We start from the raw sequence: 22344 nt of genomic DNA on the forward strand, positions 1-22344 counted from the left end.
CCTCCCAACACCAGGAGCAGGATGTGTGTGTGTGTGTGTGTGTGTGTGTGTGTTGCGGGGGAGCGCTGTGCAGCTCCCACTCTGGGAGGTCCACCCAAAAATGTGGGGCTGAAATAGTGCTCGGGCAGTGATCCCCACCGGTGACCTGGTCCATCCTTTGGGCTCTCTGGTGAGAACCCTCAGCCTCCCGTCCTCAGTCTCTACCCTGATTGGCTGAGCAGGGGGTTATTGACAGGGAGGAGACTCAGGTCCTTGTTGTTCTCTTTTAAGACCAAGGAAATAAGTCATAACCTGTTATATGTTTGACAGATTTTCCTGCTTTGCTGCATTAATGGTCTCTGAGGAGTTCATGATTCTCTCTAACATTGCAGTTCTCCTCAAATACTTGCTGAATAATTACTGTGCACTGTTGTTGGTCTGGAGCTCATCCGAGAGCACTTTATTCAGGTCATTCAATGTGTGAAATTCAAGATCTGACAGTCAGTTTGAAAATCAGGGCTCTTGGGTCCTATTCCCAACTCTGCCACTAACTGGCTGTGTGACCTAAGACAAGTCAATTCTCCTTTCTCAGCCTTAGCTTCTCCCTCTTTCAAGTAGGGATAATAATGATCCGCTCCTACCTAGCTCACGGTGGGTGGAGGATGGGGATCCATTGGAGAGTGTCACTAGGCGTATCAGAGGGGCCGTGTTAGTCTGGATCTGTAAAAGCAGCAAAGAGTCCTCTGGCACCTTATAGACTAACAGACGTATTGGAGCATGAACTACTGCACGTGGCTAAGCAAAGAGAACAAACCCCCAATCCCCCCTGTGCTTTGGGAGCCAGGTTTGCGGTGGGAATTCTGTAGTTCAGATGACTTCACGCCTGGGCATTGTGATTCTTTACCAGTTTCTCTGGCATTGGAGCAGTTTTGTGCTCACAGCTGTGATGGCCGAGTGGTTAAGGCGTTGGACTTGAAATCCAATAGGGTTCCCCTGCGAAGGTTCAAATCCTGCTCACAGCGAGGCCTGTGTTTTAGCCAGTCTCTCACCCAGGCAACATCTCTGTACAACCCCCTGAGACACTCTCAATTCTCTCCCCACCCCAAGTAAATCCTGTTCTGCTCCTTTCATAGAGATCCCAGAGACACCCCCTCACACTGTGTCCCTGAAGGGTCAGGCAAACTCTCAGCCCCTGAAGCCTCTGCCACTCACCTGGTGCCCCAAAGATCAGCCATAGCCCTGGTTCTGCTCCTCTCTCTAGAGTGTGAAAGGAGCCAAGTCAGCGACTCCATGGGAGCTACGGGGCTGCAGAACCAACAGAGGAAAAATAGGTGCTCAGCACCCACTGGCAGCCAACTCCCCGCTCCCCCACTACAGGCCTTGCCGACAAGCTCCTCCTCTTCCCCTTCAGCACCTCCCACCTGCCAGTGATCAGCTGTTCAGTGGGGTGCAGGAGGCGCTGGGTGCAGAGGGGGAGGAGAAGGGACAGTAAGTGGTGGGGGAGGGAGAGGAATGGGGCAGGAAGGTGAAGGCCAGGAAGAGATTGGACAGGGGTGGGGGATTGGGGAAACGGGTGGAGTGGGTGCGGGGCCTGGTACAGAAAGAGGGGGGATTTGTCCTGGGCCCTGCACCCCTCTAGGGCCGGCCCTGAAGGGAAGCACCGACTCTCACAGTGACAATACAACTGACCAGCATTGCGGGGGAGGCTGAGGGAGAGCCGCACTCACCAGGTCTCTTCTCTCCCCCACGGTGAGCCAGACACTGCTCTCTCCTGGCTCTCACTCTAGCAGCTGGACGCCAAGGAGCCATTTCCCCACAGGAAGTGCATTGAGTGCCCCTGTGGTGCTGGGGGGGCTGGCGCTGCTGCTGCCTCTGGGGCTGGCAGGGGGGCCGATGTCTGCACAGACTCTCAGCTGCCAGGCAGGAGGGGACACTTGGGACCTTACCAGACTGGCTCAGTGAAGACGGGGGGTTGACAGAGCAATACAGACGCTCTCCAGAGCACGGAGCAGCAGCCGCCCATGCAGCCAGGCAATGAGCATTTCCCACAGCCTGGAGCCGAGGGGGAGGCGGCAGCTGCTGTTCCAGCTCCTCGGGGACAGGCCCTGTCAGCCAACAGCCACTTCTTACTCCCCACATCTAAGGGCGCCGGGTTCCTCCGGTGGGGGTGTGGAGCAGCCCTTCGTTTTCCTGTTCACACTCCTCTGCGGTGTGAAAATCGGGGAGGGGAGGCAGAAGCCCCACTTCCCTCCCGAAATGACGCCCAGTGGGGGAAGCCAGGACAACAGGGTGGGGCGGCAAGTGGTGGCCAGACTCTCACCGCCAGGGTCTAGTCTAGCTCAGGGTCCAGCTCAACTTCCTCCCCGCACCACTGGCCCCCGTCCCCTTCCACCACCAGGTCAACCCGGGCACTAGGGCAGGAACGGGGTGAGGCAGCAAGTCAAGCTGAGCAAGGCAGGCAAAAGCGAGTCTTGTCTTCATGGGCCGCTCCCAATGACGTCCTTTTTGTGTGCAACTGCTGCAAAAACATCCCGGGCAGAGAAGCAACATGCCAAAATATTACCACATGACTGCCAAAGTAGCTCAGTTGGGAGCGTGTTAGACTGAAAATCTAAAAGTTCTTGGTTCAATCCCAGGCTTTGGCAGGCCCTGTCATTTCTCTTTGTGCAGTGGTGGCTTGTTTTCTGGGAAGACAGGGGTGCCTGCACCCAAGGTGGCTCCCTGAGCTTGGGCTCTGCAATAGGAAAAGATACTGTGGGCTTCTGCCCCTAGTTGGCTGGCCTGACCTTTAACAATGAGGGATGGGAGCTGTCTCTCCTACATGAATTATTGGTGCACCCAATATGGCAGGAAGAGAGTGAGGCAGGGTGGCCCTCAGGAATGGTGCCAGAGGGGGTGCTGGGCAGTGACAGGCAGGGATTGGGGATGAAAACTCCTCTGTGCAGCTGAGCAAGGGCAGTGCCCTGGAAGGGGCATCTGTGAAAGTGGCTGTGTGGAAGGTGGCAGGGATTTGGAGGCCCAGGAGGAGATGCTTGATGTTCATTGCCTTGGAGCAGCTGGGCTTGGACATGGTGGGTGTTGAGGAAATGCACATTAATAACTCTAGGGTAGCTTGGTGGGCAGAGGCTGATGGGTGGAAGGGCCCATCTCTCTGGTCCTCCAGGCCAGTGAAGAATGATGGGTTTGGAGTCTTGTTCTTCACATTCACGGTGCGAGGACAGAAGGGGCTGGAGCTCCCACCAGGGAAGGCATTACTGGTGGCTTTGTGCTCCATGGCACTAGTTACTGCTGTGTTAGTGTGTATGGTCCCCACTTAAGGCATGAAAGGAAAGTTCTATGGAAGGAACTGGCTCCCTTCCTCTGGACTGCACCGTGTTTGGTGTAAGGGCGGGATTTCAATTGTTGCACCGGCCTGAGGACCGCTGGTCCTGTTTTCCCGACCGTCAGAGGAAACTCTTCTATGATGAGCACTACCTGGCGCAGGTCTGTAGTGAGGTCGGCTTAGAGGACGTGTTTCTCCATAGTGGAACCAGTGGCGGCTGGGCAGTAGCCTCCTATTCCTCTGACCCGAGCTCACACCAGCCGCAGAGGGGGTACACCTTTCTGCGGGGACAGGCCAGGAGTCGCACTGACCGGATTTCCGTGAAGGAGAGCACGTTGACAGCCCAGTGCAGGGTGGAGCCAATGGACTGTTCGGATCACACAGCTCTCACCGTGTGCTCAATGTGGGCAATTCCCTGACCCAGGGCAGAGGATATTGGAAGATGAACATCCAGAGCTAGCAAGATAAAGGAGCAGGGGGAGAGGCCTGGCGGTGTTGCAGAACAGGAAAGCATCAGAGGGTTCTATGGCAACCAGGGGGATTGATGGGAGTCGGTGAGGGAGGAGATGGCGGCTTTGTTCCGGTGGCTGGGGAAACACCACAACATTAAAGAAACCAACGGTGCCAAGTCCTGCAGCGTCGCCTGTGGGATTTCCACAAGAGCATCCAGGCAGGGGAGCCAGTCAGCGTGTGACTGTACGACCGGATCAAGCGACAGCTGCCCAAGTTCCAGGAGATGAGGCTGCAGCTGGCCGATATGAGCGGGAGCACCGAGTGAAGGGAGGAGCAGCCTCCCCTGACATTGTTGCAGCCTGCAGGGAATGGAGACAAAGCAGGGGGATGCAGGGACTCAGGGCAGGACCTGCGGATCCGGTAGTGCAGGACCACAATCGCTGGAGGAGGAGAGAGAGTCCTGCGAGAGGAAGCCGCTGGTGGGAAGCAATAAGTGCAGAGTGGAAGCCACCCAGCTGAGAGTCACAGGAGCCTAAAAAAAGGTAAATGGCAGCAGATCCCATGGTGTAATGGGCAGTGCTCAGGACTCTGAATCCTCGAACCTGAGTTCAAATCTCAGTGGGACCTCCTGGAGCTCTGTGATTTTGCTGCAAAGCCCTGGAGCTCAGTGTGTTTGGCTACCTTCTCTCAGGGTGAACTAGAGTGAGTTCTTTTTCCCTCCTGCTGGGTGACTGATCTCCACTGGAGATAGGTCTTTGGTCTGGCTGGTTCAATGGGCTGGCGGCTATAGGTTGGGGTCCTAGAACTTAACAGTCTGGCTAGAGATTCCTGTGGATTGATCATATGGTTGCTTCTCGCTGCTTCACCTGATGTCCACAACTTTGGTCCCTGCAGCTGCCACACTCTTCCTCTTGCCCACATGGCATTTAAAGGAAGGAGGGGCAGGGCCAGGCTTCATAGTCAGGGCTAGGCAGGAGGGCGGAAGAGTCCCAGGCTGGAGCCCAACACACCTCTCCTCCTCTGGGCACCTGGAGCAGAGGGGGCTGGTGCTGACAGCTCCAAGGGAAGGCTTAAAAGCCACAGAGCAACCAAGGGCAGGGCAAGAGGAGGGGAGAACCATGCCTATGCGTGGCCAGCAGACAGCCACAGAGACACCCGGCCAGCCTGCTCCCTGCAATGCCGAACCCCCACTGAAGGCCACCCACAGACCAGCACTCGTTCTGCGGCCAGCCAGCATCACAAGGTGGTTGGAAGGCAGGTGGGGCCTCTGACTGGTCCCACTCAAGGGGCTCCTTTTGGCGGTGGGGCAGGAGATATTTTCCCCAAGAGGCTTTTTCCCAGCTGCTGAGAAGCACAGAAGTACCCGGTGTTTGCTCTTGAGGTGAAAGGGGTTAATACGTTTAGGCGGCCTGGCTAGCTCAGCTGGCAGCACCTCTGGCTCTTACTCTGAAGGCTGAAGTTACAATTCCATGTTTGGGTGCTCGGGGCTCCTCTTCAACATTACAACACACAATCTGCTTAAGCCCCCACCCAGTAACCTGGGGAAACTAACCCTGGCCACTGGGTGCCTCTAAGAGGCGATACTTTCCCCACCCACAACCACGGAGTGTAGAAAAGAAACTAAAGGAGGAAAATCACCTTGTATTAACTTGGGAAAACACCACAATCAGGATTCATAACACAACACTATGAGCAAAACACCCCCCCACAGTGCGCTGGGCAGTGGCCTTTTGCCTCAGGCTCCTAAATCCAGACACCAGAAGCTCTGTGGATGTGCCCCTCCCTTCACTGCACCTCACCCACAGCTGCTGTCCTGGGTCAATGAAAACCCAGAGTTCACCTCTCACCTCCTGGGGGGAAAGCCCCTTTCTCCCTCTGCTGTCTGGCCACATTGCCGGCCACTTGCCGTTCCCCCCTGTCACCGCTCTGCTGGCCACCATCTATGCTCTGGGACGTCTTGTGGTCCCACCAGGAGTGGAACAGGCTCCCTAAAAGCAGGGCCGCCCAGAGGACTTTTGCCTGGGGCAAAGTAGGGGAGTGGACATAAAAAAGGAGCCACCCGCTGCGGCGCTTGTACTCACTGGGCGGCGTCCGAGTCTTCAGTGGCGGCGGGTCCTTCACCCGCTCTGCGTCTTCGGCAGCACTGAAGGAACCGCCGCTGAAGTGTCGCCGAAGACCCAGACCGCTGCCGGATGAATACAAATTAAAAAGGTGCCTCTAGCCAGGGAAGGGATTCTTGGCCAGGGCTGGCGGGGCCCCTGTGGGGCCCGGGGTTTGGGGCAAATTGCCCCACTTGCCCCCCCCCCCAGGGCAGCCCTGCCTAAAATTAGTGGCCACCCGAGCCCGAACAGTAGCCCCACCCCTTCCACTCGAGGCAACGCCCCTGCCCCCCCTTCTCCCCAAGGCCCCCCTCCTACGCTGCCTCTTCCCCCAAGACCCCTCCTCCCGCTCACTGCTCTCCATCCCCTCCCCACCCTCACTCGCCCTTACGGTCATTCCAAAGTGGCAAGGCAGAGCCCTCCCATTTTTTAAAGTCCTGGGGTGTTGTTCCCCCCTGTTCAGACACCCCTGGGGCCCTGCACTTCACTGTCCCAAAGCAGGACTAATGCTTAGAGCTGGTTATCAGTGATTTCAGCTCTGTTGGTCTGCAGCAAGACTCTCCATTGAGTCTTAACCAGCTCTGTTATTACACAGGGAAGAACAAAAGGGTCAAATGGTGCCTGGAACCCTTAAGAAGAATCCACCCCACCAAGTACAACACTTGTCGCTACCTGCTCTCAGCTCCACTGAGAATGTTTTGGGGTCACTCCTCGCCTGTATCAACCTAGGGGACTGAGAAAACAACAATTAACAGGTGCTCCAGTGGCGCAATTGGTTCGCGCACAGTACTTATAGAGCAGTGCTGAGAGGAGCTATGCTGAGGTTGTGAGTTCAAGCCTCACCTAGAGCAATGATTTTCATTAACCAAGTGGAGTCACCCCCTTATTTGGCCCTGTGGAATGTAGAATTCCAGCCCAGGGGACCATGAGGAGGGAATGCCCCTTTCACTTATTACCGCCTCTCCAGAGCACAGGTCAGAATCTACAATCCTTTCTCTCCCCCAGCCCCTGTGCCAGGATCCCTCAAGCAGAGCCTGGAGTCCTGCCCAGGACGTCTGTACTATTGACAAAGACTACGTGACAGGGACAAAACACTCAAATCCCGCCTGGTGCGGGGAGCCAGGTTTGCTCTTCAAATTCTGTCGTTGGTACATTTCCAGGCCTGGGAATGTCCCACAACAGCATTTAATGGGAAGCTGCCTGCAGAACAGTTACACTGCACAGAGCTCCTGTGGAGGAGGGGAGGGAATTAGTAACATTTGGAGGATTGTTTGGGAAATGAGCCTTTGCTGACAAGGTTTGTCTCTGTTCATATTTCGCCTTCAGGTGTTATGTTGAGGGATCTTTAGTATATTTTTGGGAGGTTAATAACTATCTCCTTAACTTTATTTACTCAACTTAAAAATTGGTGTCACTTGATTTTTGCATCTCCCTGTGACAATACAACTGACACGTGTGGCTTTCTACAGGGGGTCGTGATGTTAAAGTTGGGGAATTCAGTCTCTGTACTTGTAGGGGGGGGGGTTTCGAAGAAAAACTAAGTTCTCGCTTTTTGTTTGGGTGCAGCAAAATCAAATCATGAGAGACACTGTCCCAAAGCAGGACTAAAATTTGGGAATAGATTCACAGACTTAAGGTCAGAAGGGACCATTATGATCATCTAGTCTGACCTCCTGCAGAATGCAGGCCACAGAATCTCAGCCACCCACTCCTGTAACAAACCCCTGACCTATGTCTGAGTTATTGAAGTCCTCAAATTGTGGCTTAAAGACCTCAAGGTGCAGGGAATCCTCCAGCAAGGGACCCGTGCCCCACGCTGCAGAGGAAGGCGAATGTCCGAGAACAATTCTAAGGGGAAGGTGAATGCAGAGCAATGACACTGCAGGTGCCCAGACCTCCAATGGGGGCAGCATGGAAATTAATAATGGGAAGATCATTTGTGAAATTAGTCGTCACTGACAAGATTTGTCTCTGTTCCTATTTCACGCTGTGGTGTTAGTTAGAGGAATCAGGACAGATTTTTACTATATTAATTAAACACTTAATTTTATTTACCCAAGCCAAAAACTTAGTGTCACTTATTTTTTCTCTCTCCTAGCAAGAATGAATTGAATTTTGTGACTTTCTGGAAAGTGCAGCGAGACTAAATGTGGGGAATTCAGTCTCTGTGGTTGTGAGCTGATGTTTTCCTCTCACAGGTCAGTGCCTGCATTGAAATACCACGAGGGATCTAAGGGCTGGTGTACGCTGGGCACTGAACTGGCAGAGTGACGTCTCTCAGGGTGCGACACCCCCCCACACAACCCATAGAGTTAAGGTGACCTAAGCCCGGGTTAGATAATGCTAAAGGAAAGGAAGAATTGTTCTGCCAATGCAGCTATTACATGGATGGGAAAATCCCTCCAGTCAGTGTCTATTCCAAAGTGCTAAAGCAGTGCCACAGCAGCGTTTTAAGTGTCGACAGAGTGAAAATAGATCTGGCTCCAGTTTGCACTCTGGATGCTCAGGCACTACGTCTACAGTAATAATAACTACAGCACAGTGCTTGCATAGTTGGCAGGATTTGAACCTGCACGGGGAAACGCCAATGGATTTTTAGTCCATCACCTTAACCACTCGGACACAACTACTTGATATAACATTATATGATGATTCTGTTCTCACTGAATTGTCACTTCAAATTGTTTGCCCAGACCAGCTTCCCCAGCACACTCAGTGTAAGTGTGTCCTTGGGTGAACAGTAAGAATTCCTGCCCATTTCCCTTTCGGCTGGAGCAGGATGAGAGTGTGTCTGTGTGAATGACATTGCTGTAGATTGCTGTTCATTCCCCACGGTGACAATTCAGACAGTCCCTTTCCCATTCAAATCTCCAGCACATCGTTCCAATAGCAGGGGGCAGGATTTCTCTGGGGCACTGAGGGCTGGTGTGTGAATTCAGTCTTGCATTCCACCCTTGATGTTTCCTGGACTAAGAACAGCAGCAGAAAGAAAGAGCCGAGTCAATATCTCCCTGGCAGGGATGCAGGTGCCATGTCCCCTCTGTCTGACCGTCGCCATTGCAGGAGAGAAGGGTTCACTGGAATCGAATGCCCTGGCTCAGACCAGAGACACAGGGAGGTTTTGCTGTTCATGGATCTGTGCAAAGGAAATTGTGTCTCTGTGTGAAATTGAGGCAGGCAATGAAACACTCACCCCATAGCTTCGGGATGCATAGACAGCAATACTGGTGTGGAAGAAACGAACTCCACTCTCAGGTTTCAAGATCCTTAAGATCACTGACTTGACCATGCAAATGTCAGAGGGTATAGCTCAGTGGTAGAGTGTTTGACTGCAAATCAAGTAGTCCTTGGTTCAAACTCAAGTATCCCCTTGAAAACCTGGTCCTTCAACAAAAATAATTATATCCATTTCCATTATGTTCAGGAGCTCCACTGACTAGGGATGCCTGAAATGAATGGAAACACTCAACATTTTCCTGTGCAAATGCATAAAAATCTAGCAAACATGTCCCTCCACTGAAATCAGTTCCAATCCTCTAAGTGTCTAGTTTGTGTTTTCATCAATGAAACAAAGGCACATGAAGAGACATTTGAGTTTCTGCTTGGTAAAGGCAAGTCAGTGGGGTCGATCGGTCAGAAAAAGAGTACCAGGACTTCTTGCTGGGCGCCAGGGTCCAAAAGCAGCGCATTCCCTCCTGGAAAGGGCTGTGTTTGGAATGTCCGTCCAGTGCGCGTTGAAGGGAAGGATCCGCGTGCCTGGGAAGCTGCGTCCCTCCAGAGGCGCTTGAGAAGCCAAAGGGGCCGTGGGTGAGTTTGTGATGAGGTGAGTGTGAAGTGTGGAAGTGGGAGGGTGTCAAGAGGAGGTTTTGAGAGGAAAAAAGGTTCTGCTGAGCTGGTAGGTGAGGGCAAGGTCCCAGGCAGGTGTTGAGTGAGGAGCTGTGTAGTCCCGAAAAGGCGTCCTGCTGGGCAAGGGCAGGTGAGGAGGGCCAGGGCTTTTCCCAGGGCTGTTGCTGCGGCCAAAGCCTTTGGGAAGCAGAAGAGGGCCAGGGGTGTTGTTGCTTGCTGGGGCCCTTGCGATGGTGTAGGTGTATGCTGACCGTAGCTGGTTTGTGGGAGCTGGGGCCAATCACCGCGCCCATTTCCTCGTTAGTATAGTGGTGAGTATCCCCGCCTGTCACGCGGGAGACCGGGGTTCGATTCCCCGACGGGGAGAGTGACCCCTTTTGAAGGGGGGACAAAGAAATCCCAGCCTGCCCACCACATGCCGTGCATTCTCCTTCTACGGCCACTTCCCTTCGCACCCCGCACTGATGACTTTCACCTCCTGAGAGACAATTACCTCGCAAGGACACGCTCGCCCTAGCCAAAGCCTCCCCCGGGCCCAGCTTCGGGGCCTGCACGTGGGGGCACGTTTCAGAGCGGCAAAGGGAAATAGGCTGGCCAGGGTGTCAGAGTCCTACCCTCACTTGAAACTGGGGGGTTCCAAAGTGAGGACCCTAAAATCCTAGGGTGGGTCTCCCCTTTTGCTGCCACCACCGCGGTCAATTACGTGGGCCGGGACACCCCTGTTTTCCCCCCTGCCTCTTTCCAAAGGCGTTCCCTGGGGAAACACAGATCCACTCACAGGAGGGAAACCTCCCCCCTCCCTCTCTCCTAGCCACTGGAAAGAGATACCTGATTCAAACTGCTTGAATCAAACCCAGGGAGACTGATCTCTTCCCCCTGCCTTCTCTGCTCGGAGATAAGCTGGTCTCACTACCGAGAGAGAAACAGTTCCTTAGCTCCCTCCCCCTGTATCCACAGTAGAAGGGATTTAATCAAATCTTTATAGAAAGAATTTATTAAAAGAAAAACAAGAAAATACAGAATCTCTATGAGTCCAAGCTGGACACTCATAGGGTATAACCTTGCTAAGTTCTGGAGAGAATCCTCTCTCTTTCTCAGTATAACAAAACAGGCAGAATTAAGAATAATCAATAACAAACACACAGAATTGCAAACATAGGATTATTAGATGCATACACAAAGTATCTTTCTAATACTCACTATCTTGACTAGAAGAAATTAGCTCAGAAAGGTGGAACTTGTAGAGACTTGATTAAATCTTCTGGACCCTTGTAATTCCAGATGGCTAAGAACAATACACACACAGAGAGAGGGAAAAAGTTCCCTCCTAGGAATTTCAAACTCTCTTCCCTGATTGGTCCTCAGGTCAGGTGCCCACCAGGAACTATGTTTTAACCCTTTACTAACTATTCATGACACGCCCCCCAAATCGCCACAGTGGGATCCACTGGCGGCGATTTCCTCCTAGAACTGTAAAACAAACAGAGCAATAAAACACATGCACTATTACATAGACTAGAAAGCATGAAAACATGTCAATAACACTTTTTAGCCACTCGATTCTGGGAAACTTTCACGAGAGAGTGCATCAGCAACTTTGTTGGAAGCTCCTGAAATGTGTTGAATGTCAAAGTCAAAGTTTTGGAGCGCTAAGCTCCAGCGGAGAAGTTTCTTGTTGTTTCCCTTGTTGGTGTGAAGCCACTTTAGCGCAGCATGGTCAGTTTGTAGCTGGAAGCGCCGGCCCCAAATGTATGGGCGTAGCTTTTCCAGGGCATATACAATGGCGTAACATTCTTTTTCACTGATGGACCAGCGGCTTTCCCTCTCAGACAGTTTCTTGCTGAGAAACACGACAGGATGGAAGTTGTGATCCGGTCCTTCCTGCATTAGTACCGCTCCTACCCCGCGTTCAGATGCATCGGTGGTAACTAGGAAGGGTTTGTCAAAGTCCGGGGCCCTTAATACAGGGTCAGACATGAGCATCGCCTTAAGCTGGGTAAAGGCTTTCTGACACTCATCAGTCCACTTAACTGCATTTGGCTGGGTTTTCCTGGTCGAATCAGTCAGTGGGGCAGCGATCTGGCTGTAGTGTGGGACAAATCGCCTGTAATATCCGGCCAAACCTAAGAAGGATTGGACCTGTTTCTTTGACCTTGGGACAGGCCACTGTTGGATAGCTTCCACCTTGGCCTGTAGGGGGTTGATGGTTCCTTGACCCACCTGGTGTCCTAGGTAAGTCACTCTGTTTTGGCCTATTTGACACTTATTGGCCTTAACAGTCAGTCCTGCCTGCCTGATGCGCTCAAAAACCATTTTCAAATGTTCTAGGTGATCGGGCCATGAATCAGAAAAAATGGCCACATCATCGAGGTATGCAACTGCACAGTCTCCCAATCCCGCTAGTAGACCATCCACCAGCCTTTGGAAGGTGGCAGGTGCATTCCTCAGTCCGAACGGAAGCACATTAAATTCATACACCCCTGCATGGGTGATGAAGGCAGATTTTTCCTTGGCGGGTTCATCTAGTGGTACTTGCCAGTACCCCTTGGTTAAGTCAATGGTAGAGATGAACTGGGCACGTCCCAACTTTTCCAATAGCTCATCAGTGCGTGGCATTGGATAGTTGTCTGGACGAGTTACAGCATTTAGCTTACGGTAGTCCACGCAAAAGCGTATTTCCCCATCTGGTTTGGGAACCAGAACCACTGGAGATGCCCATGCACTGGTAGAAGGGCGGATGATACCCATCTCCAACATGTTGTCAATCTCCTTTTTAATAGCAACTTTGGCATGAGGTGACACCCGGTAGGGTGGGGTTCTAATCGGGTGAGCATTACCTGTGTCAATGGAGTGGCAGGTTTGCTCAGTCCGTCCTGGTTTGGCTGAGAACAAGGGGTCGAAGTCAGTGCACAGTCCCTTGATCTGTTGCCGCTGTAGACGGTGCAGGGTTGTGGAGAGGGTCACCTCTTCCACACCACCATTCTTTTTACCTTCGTAGTAGACACCGTCAGGCCACGCGGTGTCATCTCCTTCCTGGACTGTAAACTGACAGACCTGTAATTCTCTAGGGTAAAAGGGCTTCAGAGAGTTAATATGAAACACTTTAGGCTTTAAAGAGGAATTAGGAAATGCTATGAGGTAGTTAACAGCTCCCAGGCGCTCCTGGACCACGTATGGTCCTTCCCAGGACGCTTCCATCTTATGGGCCTGTTGCGCCTTCAAGACCATAACCTGGTCTCCAACCTTGAAGGAACGCTCTCTAGTGTGTCTATCATACCAGACCTTTTGCTCCGCTTGAGCATCCTTTAAGTTCTCTTGAGCAAGGGCCCAAGAGTCTCGGAGGGTGTTTTGAAGGTTGCTTACAAAGTCCAGAATGTTAGTTCCTGGAGGAGGTGTAAACCCCTCCCATTGCTGCTTAACCAGCTGTAATGGCCCCTTAACCTCATGGCCATACACCAGCTCGAAGGGTGAGAAACCTAAACTGGGATGTGGAACAGCCCTGTAGGCAAACAGCAACTGCTGTAACACTAGATCCCAATTATTGGAATGTTCATTTACGAATTTACGGATCATGGCCCCCAAAGTTCCATTAAACTGTTCCACTAGGCCATTAGTTTGGTGATGGTACGGGGTGGCCACCAAGTGATGCACCCCATGAGTTTCCCACAGGTCTTTCATGGTCCCTGATAGGAAATTTGATCCCGAATCTGTAAGAATGTCAGAGGGCCAACCTACCCTGGCAAAAATGTCAGTTAAGGCCTGGCACACAGTTTTAGCCCTGGTGTTGCCTAGAGCTACTGCTTCTGGCCATCTGGTAGCAAAGTCCACAAAAGTCAGTATGTACTGCTTTCCTCTGGGGGTCTTCTTTGGGAAAGGACCCATAATATCCACAGCTACTATCTGAAATGGGACCTCAATTATGGGAAGTGGTTGGAGAGGGGCCTTGACCTGGGCTTGGGGTTTTCCTACCGTTTGGCATACCTTACAAGACCGGACGTAAGTGGCTACCACCTTGCTCATCCCCTCCCAGTCAAAAGACCTTCCCAACCTGTCCTTGCTTCGCTTCACCCCAGAATGGCCACTAGGGTGATCATGGGCTAAGCTTAAGAGCTTTTCCCGGTACTTGGTCGGAACTAGCAACCGTTTTTGAGGATGCCAGCCCTCCTGGTGTCCACCAGAAAGAAATTCCTTGTATAACAGTCCTTGGTCCACAACGAACCGGGATCGGTTAGTAGAGCTGAGAGGCGGTGGGTTGCTGCGTGCCGCCGCCCATGCTTTCGTGAGGCTGTCATTGGCTTCCTGCTCGGTCTGGAACTGTTCTCTTGAGGCGGGAGACACCAGTTCCTCTGGAAGCGATGTAGGTGATGAGGTTGTTTCCGTTGACTGTGAACCGCTCTCCGCAGGTGCACAAGGTGATATTTCAGGCTCTGGCTGAGCCTCTTGGGTTGGGTTGTTTGCTTCCTCTGCCAGTTCCGTCTCGCTGGCGCCCTCTGGCGATGGTGTTGTAATCGCTGGCGCCGGTGCTGGCGCTGGTTGCTCTTCCAGTTCCGGTCCTGGGACTGGATGTGTTATGGCTGCTGTAGCTGTAGGTATGGGAGCCGGTTCCACCCTCTCTGGTAACACAGACGGGGTCTCGGTGGATGGCTCAGGAACAGGTATGGGTCCGGCAGCTCGTCTGGCTTGGCTGCGTGTAACCACTCCCTCTGTTTTTTGCTGTTCAGCGTGTCGGGCCAAGTTGTTCCCCAGTAGCATGGGAATCGCATGGTTGTCATAGACAGCAAAAGTCCACGTCCCTGACCAGCCCTTGCACTGGACAGGTAAACGCACTGTAGGTAACGTTACAGGTTTTGACATGAAGGGGCAAATTGTCACTTTGGTTTTCTGGTTGATGAATTTGGGGTCCACGAAGGATCGGTGGATAGCTGACACATGTGCTGCAGTGTCTCTCCATGCGATGATCTCCTTTCCGTCCACTCTCAAAGTTTCCCTATGTTCCAAGGGTATTTGAGATACATCTATGTCCGGCTTTCCTTGGTGTGAAGGTGCAAGGAGTTGCACTCGGTTTAGGTTCTTTGGACATCTGGCTTTGATATGCCCCAATTCATTGCATCGAAAACATCGCCCACTTGATGGGTCACCGGTTTGTGTTGGTCTACTGGAGACTGGTGTGGTAGAAGAAGAAGTAGGGTGTGACTGTCCTTGGGTTGTAGGTGTGGGCTTGATTGGCCCTCGATGGTAGGGTTTAGTCTCGGTGGGTACCTTGTGGGATTCGCTCCCCTTGGCAGCAGTTTTCTTGTTCGGTGAAACTGCCATCCATTTGGCTCCAATCTCCCCTGCCTCAGTGATATTTTTTGGATTTCCATCTCGTATGTAGCGTGTAATGTCCTCAGGAACACCATCCAAGAACTGCTCCATCATTATCAGGAGGTTTAGTTCGTCCATGGTTTTAACATTGGCTCCTGATAACCAGGAAGAATAATGCTTTTCAATGTAGGAGGCGTGTTTTGGAAATGACTCCTCTGGTTTCCATTTCTGCTCTCTGAAACGCTGACGGGCGTGATCAGGGGTAATGCCCATTCTGTACTTGGCCTTGATTAGAAACAGTTTATAGTCGTTCATGTTGTCCCTAGGCATTTCAGTTGCCACCTGTAATAAGTCTCCGCAGAGCTGTGACCTCAGCTCCACCATGTATTGGCCTTCAGGAACCTTGTACCCAAGGCAGACCCTTTCAAAGTTTTCTAAGAAGGCCTCAACATCTTCACCTGCCCTGTAGGCGGGAAATTTTCTCCGAGAAGGTTGATCAGTAGGTTGAAGAGGGGTTGGATTGGTTGGCTCCTGCTGCTTAGCCTTTGCCAATTCCAGGTCTTTGTCTTTTAACTCCATTTGTCTCTTGTAGTCAGCCTCTCTGGCTTGTAGTATCTCCATCTCCCTGTTGTGGTTAGCTTTCCTGGCTTGAAGTATCTCCAGCTCCCTCTGGTGGCTAGCTTCCTCCCTCCGGTGGGTAGCTTCCTCCCTCTCCTTTTGTGCCTCAATTAATTGTATTTGCAATCTAGCAAGGTCCATTTGTTCCTGTGTATCACTCATGTCTGTGCCCTCTGGTGCTGGCCACACCCCTATGCAGGCAGTGAACTGTTTGTGGTGCTTGACAGTCCCTACCCCTGCCTATGATAACTTGAGTAAAGAAAGGTAAATCAATCCTCTGTATAGCAAATTGTGGTTTGTGTAATGTTACTGTTTTGTACTGAGAAAGAGGGAAAGATTAAAAAAAAATTCTCTGTCTCCCTCTCCTTCTGAGCTGTGGTACTAATAAGTCCAGCTGACAGGCTGGTGCTATTTAGTACCTGCGAGAAAAGTCTAGTGCATCCTCTCAGGGGTTTGTATTCCCTGGCTCCAGAGGATTGCAAAAGACACAGGGAAAAAAAAACCTGGCTGGAGGGTTTATTTCCCCCCCCCAAAACCTGTTTTTCCTGCTGGATGGGAATGTACTTTGAGGAGCACTTCCCCCCACCTCAGGAATCCTGAGTGGTACCTCGTATCACAATGGACGAAGACACCGCTCCGCAGGTGGGCTTTGTAACAAGAAAGCCCTGTAATCCTGAAACTGCCTTAGAGTGCCTCTGGTAGAAAAGCCTTGCCTCTCCCTCTGGGTCCGAAACACCGCTGCCACCATGTCAGAGTCCTACCCTCACTTGAAACTGGGGGGTTCCAAAGTGAGGACCCGCATGTACTCCCCACCCTAAAATCCTAGGGTGGGTCTCCCCTTTTGCTGCCACCACCGCGGTCAATTACATGGGCCGGGACACCCCTGTTTTCCTCCCTGCCTCTTTCCAAAGGCGTTCCCTGGGGAAACACAGATCCACTCACAGGAGGGAAACCTCCCCCCTCCCTCTCTCCTAGCCACTGGAAAGAGATACCTGATTCAAACTGCTTGAATCAAACCCAGGGAGACTGATCTCTTCCCCCTGCCTTCTCTGCTCGGAGATAAGCTGGTCTCACTACCGAGAGAGAAACAGTTCCTTAGCTCCCTCCCCCTGTATCCACAGTAGAAGGGATTTAATCAAATCTTTATAGAAAGAATTTATTAAAAGAAAAACAAGAAAATACAGAATCTCTATGAGTCCAAGCTGGACACTCATAGGGTATAACCTTGCTAAGTTCTGGAGAGAATCCTCTCTCTTTCTCAGTATAACAAAACAGGCAGAATTAAGAATAATCAATAACAAACACACAGAATTGCAAACATAGGATTATTAGATGCATACACAAAGTATCTTTCTAATACTCACTATCTTGACTAGAAGAAATTAGCTCAGAAAGGTGGAACTTGTAGAGACTTGATTAAATCTTCTGGACCCTTGTAATTCCAGATGGCTAAGAACAATACACACACAGAGAGAGGGAAAAAGTTCCCTCCTAGGAATTTCAAACTCTCTTCCCTGATTGGTCCTCAGGTCAGGTGCCCACCAGGAACTATGTTTTAACCCTTTACTAACTATTCATGACACAGGGGCATGAGGACAATGGCCCAGACAAACGGGGCGGGACTTGGTCCAGGGGTGGAGGAAGACAGAAAAAGGGACAGGCGTGGGATTGGCTTCCTGTCTTTTTTCCTTTGCTCAGCATTTGACCTGTGACTGTAATGGGGAGACTTGAGAAATACCTGTGGCCGCCGGCGAGGTAGGTGGCCGCCCCGAGAGCGCAGAGCTGAGCATTTTGCGCTGGGCTGCTGCCTGCGCCCCCAGCGCCTGGCCGTGATCGTATAGTGGTTAGTACTCTGCGCCGTGGCCGCAGCAACCTCAGTTCAAATCCAGGTCACGGCATTGCTTTTTGGTGGGGAGGGGCTATCCTGCAGCACGCCTCGTGGATCAGTCTGATGGCGTCCGTTTGCAAAGAGAGCCATCAGCCAGTCCTCAGTTTCTGCTTGGTAAAGGCAAGTCAGTGGGGTCCATCGGTCAGAAAAAGAGTCCCAGGACTTCTTGCTGGGCCCCAGGGTCCAAAAGCGGCGCATTCCCTCCTGGAAAGGGCTGTGTTTGGAATGTCCGTCCAGTGCGCGTTGAAGGGAAGGATCTGCGTGCCTGGGAAGCTGCGTCCCTCCAGAGGCGCTTGAGAAGCCAAAGGGGCCGTGGGTGAGTTTGTGATGAGGTGAGTGTGAAGTGTGGAAGGGGGAGGGTGGCAAGAGGAGGTTTTGAGAGGAAAAAAGGTGCTGCTGAGCTGGTAGGGGAGGGCAAGGTCCCAGGCGGGTGTTGTGTGAGGAGCTGTGTAGTCCCGAAAAGGCGTCCTGCTGGGCAAGGGCAGGTGAGGAGGGCCAGGGCTTTTCCCAGGGCTGTTGCTGCGGCCAAAGCCTTTGGGAAGCAGATGAGGGCCAGGGGTGTTGTTGCCTGCTGGGGCCCATGCGACGGTGTAGGTGTACGCTGACCATAGATGGTTTGTGGGAGCTGGGGCCACTCACCATGCCCCCTTCCTCGTTAGTATAGCGGTGAGTATCCCCGCCTGTCACGCGGGAGACCGGGGTTCGATTCCCCGACGGGGAGGGTCATAAACCGATAGTTAAGGGTTAAGGTTTCTTTTACCTGTAAAGGGTTAACATTCAATACCTGTGACCACCTGACCAGAGGACCAATCAGGGAGAAGAGATTTTTCAAATCTCTGTGGAGGGAAGCCTTTGTGTTCTTTGTTAGAGAGTTCTCTCTTTGAATCTCAGAGAGGCAGTCATGTCTCCAAGTTCTCCTGGAGTAGTTTCTACTATCTAATAGTGAGTATTAATTAGAAAGGCGAATTAGTCTTATAATTTGATTTCTACATTTGCAATTGTGTGGTTGCTGAAGGAAATGCTTTATTCCTGTTTGCTGTTACTTTGCTTTTACTGAGAAGGAAAGGGGGAGGGGAAATTCTCTCCAGGTTTACAGGTTAAACTTTGTGTATTGTTCTGTCTTGGTTACAGAGACAGTTACTTTGCTTTTTATTCTTTAATAAATTCTTTTCTTTTCTATTAAGGATTTGGTTGGTCTTTCCTTGGGTGGATTCTCAGAGAAAGAGGAGGAGGGAGGTATCCCTCTGTAGTTAAATCCTGGTGTCTCTCCTAGGAAAAGGGAGGGGGGAGGAAGCAGGGGGGAATAGTTTATTTCTCCTGGGTGTAAGAACTCCATGGATTTGGGGCTCTTGTAATCTCTCCAGAGCAGGCTGGAGAGAGGTAAGGGGGGAGGGGAACTGGCTGTTTCTCTCTCTCTCTGGTGAGATTCAAGGTGTTTGGATCTGTGTTCCCCAGGGGAAGTTTTTGGGGAAGGATTGTGTCTCAATCCACATATCTGATTGAGTGGTGGCAGCTTTTACTAGATCTAAACTAGGATTTTTAGTTAAGAGGGAAACCATTGCAGGTCCCCATTTTGGAGCCCAACAGCTCTAAGTGGGGGTGAGACCTATGACATACTTTCACTGTTTCTTTCCTTTAACCCCTAGGAATGTACCTGTTGGACAATCAAAGGAGTTGCTCCATTCCTGTGGACCTCAAATCAGAATTCAACATATATATTTTATACTACTAACATTTTATCAAAGTATTCATTAAATGTTAACTTGCTAACTTGAGATCATGGGTGGAGACATTATGTAACCTGTTAACCATTGGCTACTGTGCTATCTTGTCTTGGTGCAAAACCTATCCCAGGGTGTGGAACTGCCATCCCCATCACTTTCCCCCACCTATGGAAAACCTATATATTCTATTGTAATCAATTGATTGGCAGTGTCTCTGAGCTTAATAAGCCAGGTGACACTCCACCAGCGCTGTGTGTAATAAACTCCTCTGCTTGACCTCTACACGGTCTAGATTTCTGTCCTTCACAGACACCTGCTGAATAAAGAGGAGATTCAGCATCCAGCACCCAGTGGTGCCTGGCTGAATACGTCTCCTCTCCCCGCAGCTTGGTGATCTTTTGAGAAAATGGAGAAGACTGCCTTTGCCTAGCTGTACATTGCTTGCAAAAGAAACCGGTCTTTTTGTTGACAATGTTGAAAGGAGCCATTAGACGAATGTGGAGACAAGAAAACATCCCCTAACTGAACTTGCATCTGTGGATGCTGAAGCCACAACACAGAGCGCTAAACGCTATATGACCACAGCTGGTGTCAGAAGAGTCTCTGCCAAAGCCTTTTTCCACCAGCAGGGGCCTCTCTGTGCACAGAACTCCTGGTAGCGTGATGGCAGCAGGCAGTGGAGAGCTCTATTTTGGCATCTCTTTGTCTCTTTTGTGGTGAACATCTGCAGTGACTGTTAAAAGGTCTCTGGATAGTGATCTTTGGGAAGAGCTGGCTGAAGAGCCTTCCTAGTAACCAGGAAATCCTGGCTTGGCCTTACAGTTCTTCCTTGCTGAACCTAATGTCTCTGTTGGCTCCTTTTTTGTATCTCTTTTCATAAAAAGAAAAGACCTGTCAGCAGAATCCTTCTAAGTGGTGGTTCAAGACAGAGAGAGCCTTCCTTGCGGCTGAGTCTTGGTGCCATGGGGCATGTCTCACCACTGCAGTGCCTCCTGTTGGCCATCCTGGCAATTATCTCTGGTCCCCCGGTGCGCCTTCATCTAGTGGCGTCTGGCTGCCATCTGTTCTATCATTAGGACCCATGTCGCTCTCAGGACTTCAATGTCCTATTATGGACAAAGCCCTCTGGCTGTGCCCCACTCAGTTCTCTCCCCACCTTCCAGGGGGCAACTGTCCTCTACCCAGATGCTTCCCTCAGTGGCCAGCTTCAGTCCAGGGTGTAGCCACCTGTGTCAGTGGTGACTGAGGCAAAAGGGGTGCACCTCCAACCCCCGCCATCTGTTTCCCTGGACCACTTCCCCACAGACCTAGCACCTTCCTCCGCCTTTGTATCAGGGCCTCAGTCTGGCAGCAGTCAGCCAGGAGGTCACTCATGCTCCCCATACCCACCCAGCACTACTCTGATCATGGTGCCCTCCCTTCTCCTTCCTTCAGGGAAGCCAATCCTCCCTCCTCAAACTCCAAGGAGTGACTGACTCTTGTTGTGCTGAGCAGCCCTTTATATATGGGCTGCTCCAGCAAGCCTTCTCCTGATTGGCTCTCCCAATAAGCCCTTTCCTGACTGGCTGGGTTCTGTGCAGCCTCTGCAAGGCTGCGTTAATCTTTCTCCTGCTTGTCTGGGGGCAGACACCCCACCACACTTGGAAAGCGGCAAATGAGAAGTCTAGAGCTGAAGGAAAGGTTACCATGACTCAGAACTGAGCTGAGGTTGCCGCGACTGAAACACAGATCACTAACCACTATATGATCACAGTGGCTGGTGGGAGAAGCACATGTTAGAAGCCCTCTGTCAACTCAGCTGTGGCTTTCTGTGCACGGAGAGCCAGGCACCTCAAGGTCTGCAAGTCTTGAGGGAAATGGGGAACGTCTGTACTTTGGAATGTGCAGGTGTTATCCTGGGCCATCAAATGGAACAGTTGTAAACACTTTTGTGAGGCAGGCAACATGGATTAGCTGGCTAAAGCACCTGTCTAGTAAACAGGAGATCCTGGGTTCAACTCCCAGTGGTGCCTTGTTGCATGGCTTTTGTCTCCTCTGCTCACATTTTCCAGTGTCTTTCTAGGAAACAGAAGAGACCTCCCTTGGTATGCAAGTAATTGCTTGCTAAGGAAAAGGCTTCTTTGGAGAGAAGCATTGGAAAGAATCAAATCACAAGCCTGGAGCTGATGAAAAGGCTGCTGTGACTGGCATTGGCATGGCGGTTGCTTCAACTGCAATTGCTGCAACACAAGAGCCTGCGCCACACGTCCTTGTGATTCGCTGGGGATGTCCACACACAGAGGCCATGTCACCTTCCTTTTGATTGTCAGGGATGAGAAATGGAGCAGCTGGGAGAAAAGTCCCAGAGAGCGGCACCGTGGCTAAGCTGGCCAAGGCACCTGCCAGGTAAAGTGGAGGTTAGGGATGCAGCACCCAGTGGTGCCTTGTCAAATGTGTCTGCTCCTCCCACCTTTTGGTCAGTCTTTCGAGGAAACAGAGAAGATGCCTCTGCCTTGCAGTGCAAATGCTTCCAAAAGAAACCGGTCGTTTTTTCTGACAAGTGTCGGCAGGAGGCACCTAAGAAAGGTGGGGACAAGGAAAAGGTCATTGTAATTCAACTTGCATCCATGGCTCTTGAGGCCACAATGCAGAGCACTGAGCACTGTACGACCACAGCTGGTGACAGAAGGGGCTTTTCCAAAGGCATTTTCCACTAGCAGGGTCCTCTCTGTGCGCAGAATTACTCATCGTTCGATGTCTGCAGACCCTGGAGATCACTATTTGGCATCTCGCTCTCTGTCTCTGTGAACATCCGCTGTGGCTGTTGAAAGTCTGTGATGGGATCTGTGGGATGCAACCTGAACAGTGGGATCCCTGAGCCCTGTGTCCCACCGCCTGGGCTCCCTCTCACACTGTGATGCTGTGACAGGCTGCGAATCTCTGGCACATATTGCACTTACACAGACATCCACAGGTAGGGGCACATCTAACTGAGTTACATGAATGCTTCTCCCAGCCACTCACAAAACTAACGATAGATAGAGAGCCTCCCACCAATTCCCCCAGCTCTGCAGCCTGGCACCCCTGGATCATACCGCAGGAAGGGCCAACCACAGCGGCTGCCTCCCCCAC

General features: G+C 51.5%; 5 non-coding genes across 5 annotated transcripts; 4 read left to right on the top strand and 1 right to left on the bottom strand.

Annotated features, from left to right (window-relative positions):
• The first annotated feature begins 919 nt into the window (after window positions 1-919).
• Window positions 920-1001, top strand: TRNAS-UGA. Its single transcript has one exon. It is a non-coding gene; the product is annotated as a tRNA-Ser (tRNA).
• A 5609-nt stretch (window positions 1002-6610) lies between these two features.
• On the top strand, window positions 6611-6704 carry TRNAI-UAU. Its single transcript has 2 exons — window positions 6611-6648; window positions 6669-6704. It is a non-coding gene; the product is annotated as a tRNA-Ile (tRNA).
• A 1697-nt stretch (window positions 6705-8401) lies between these two features.
• TRNAF-AAA lies at window positions 8402-8483 on the bottom strand. Its single transcript has one exon. It is a non-coding gene; the product is annotated as a tRNA-Phe (tRNA).
• Window positions 8484-9993: 1510 nt separating this feature from the next.
• Window positions 9994-10065, top strand: TRNAD-GUC. The gene has a single exon. It is a non-coding gene; the product is annotated as a tRNA-Asp (tRNA).
• Window positions 10066-18158: 8093 nt separating this feature from the next.
• Window positions 18159-18230, top strand: TRNAD-GUC. Its single transcript has one exon. It is a non-coding gene; the product is annotated as a tRNA-Asp (tRNA).
• Window positions 18231-22344: the final 4114 nt, after the last annotated feature.

The sequence above is a fragment of the Mauremys mutica genome, unplaced genomic scaffold, assembly GCF_020497125.1.
Source record: "Mauremys mutica isolate MM-2020 ecotype Southern unplaced genomic scaffold, ASM2049712v1 Super-Scaffold_100312, whole genome shotgun sequence".
NCBI classification, from domain to species: Eukaryota; Metazoa; Chordata; order Testudines; family Geoemydidae; genus Mauremys; species Mauremys mutica.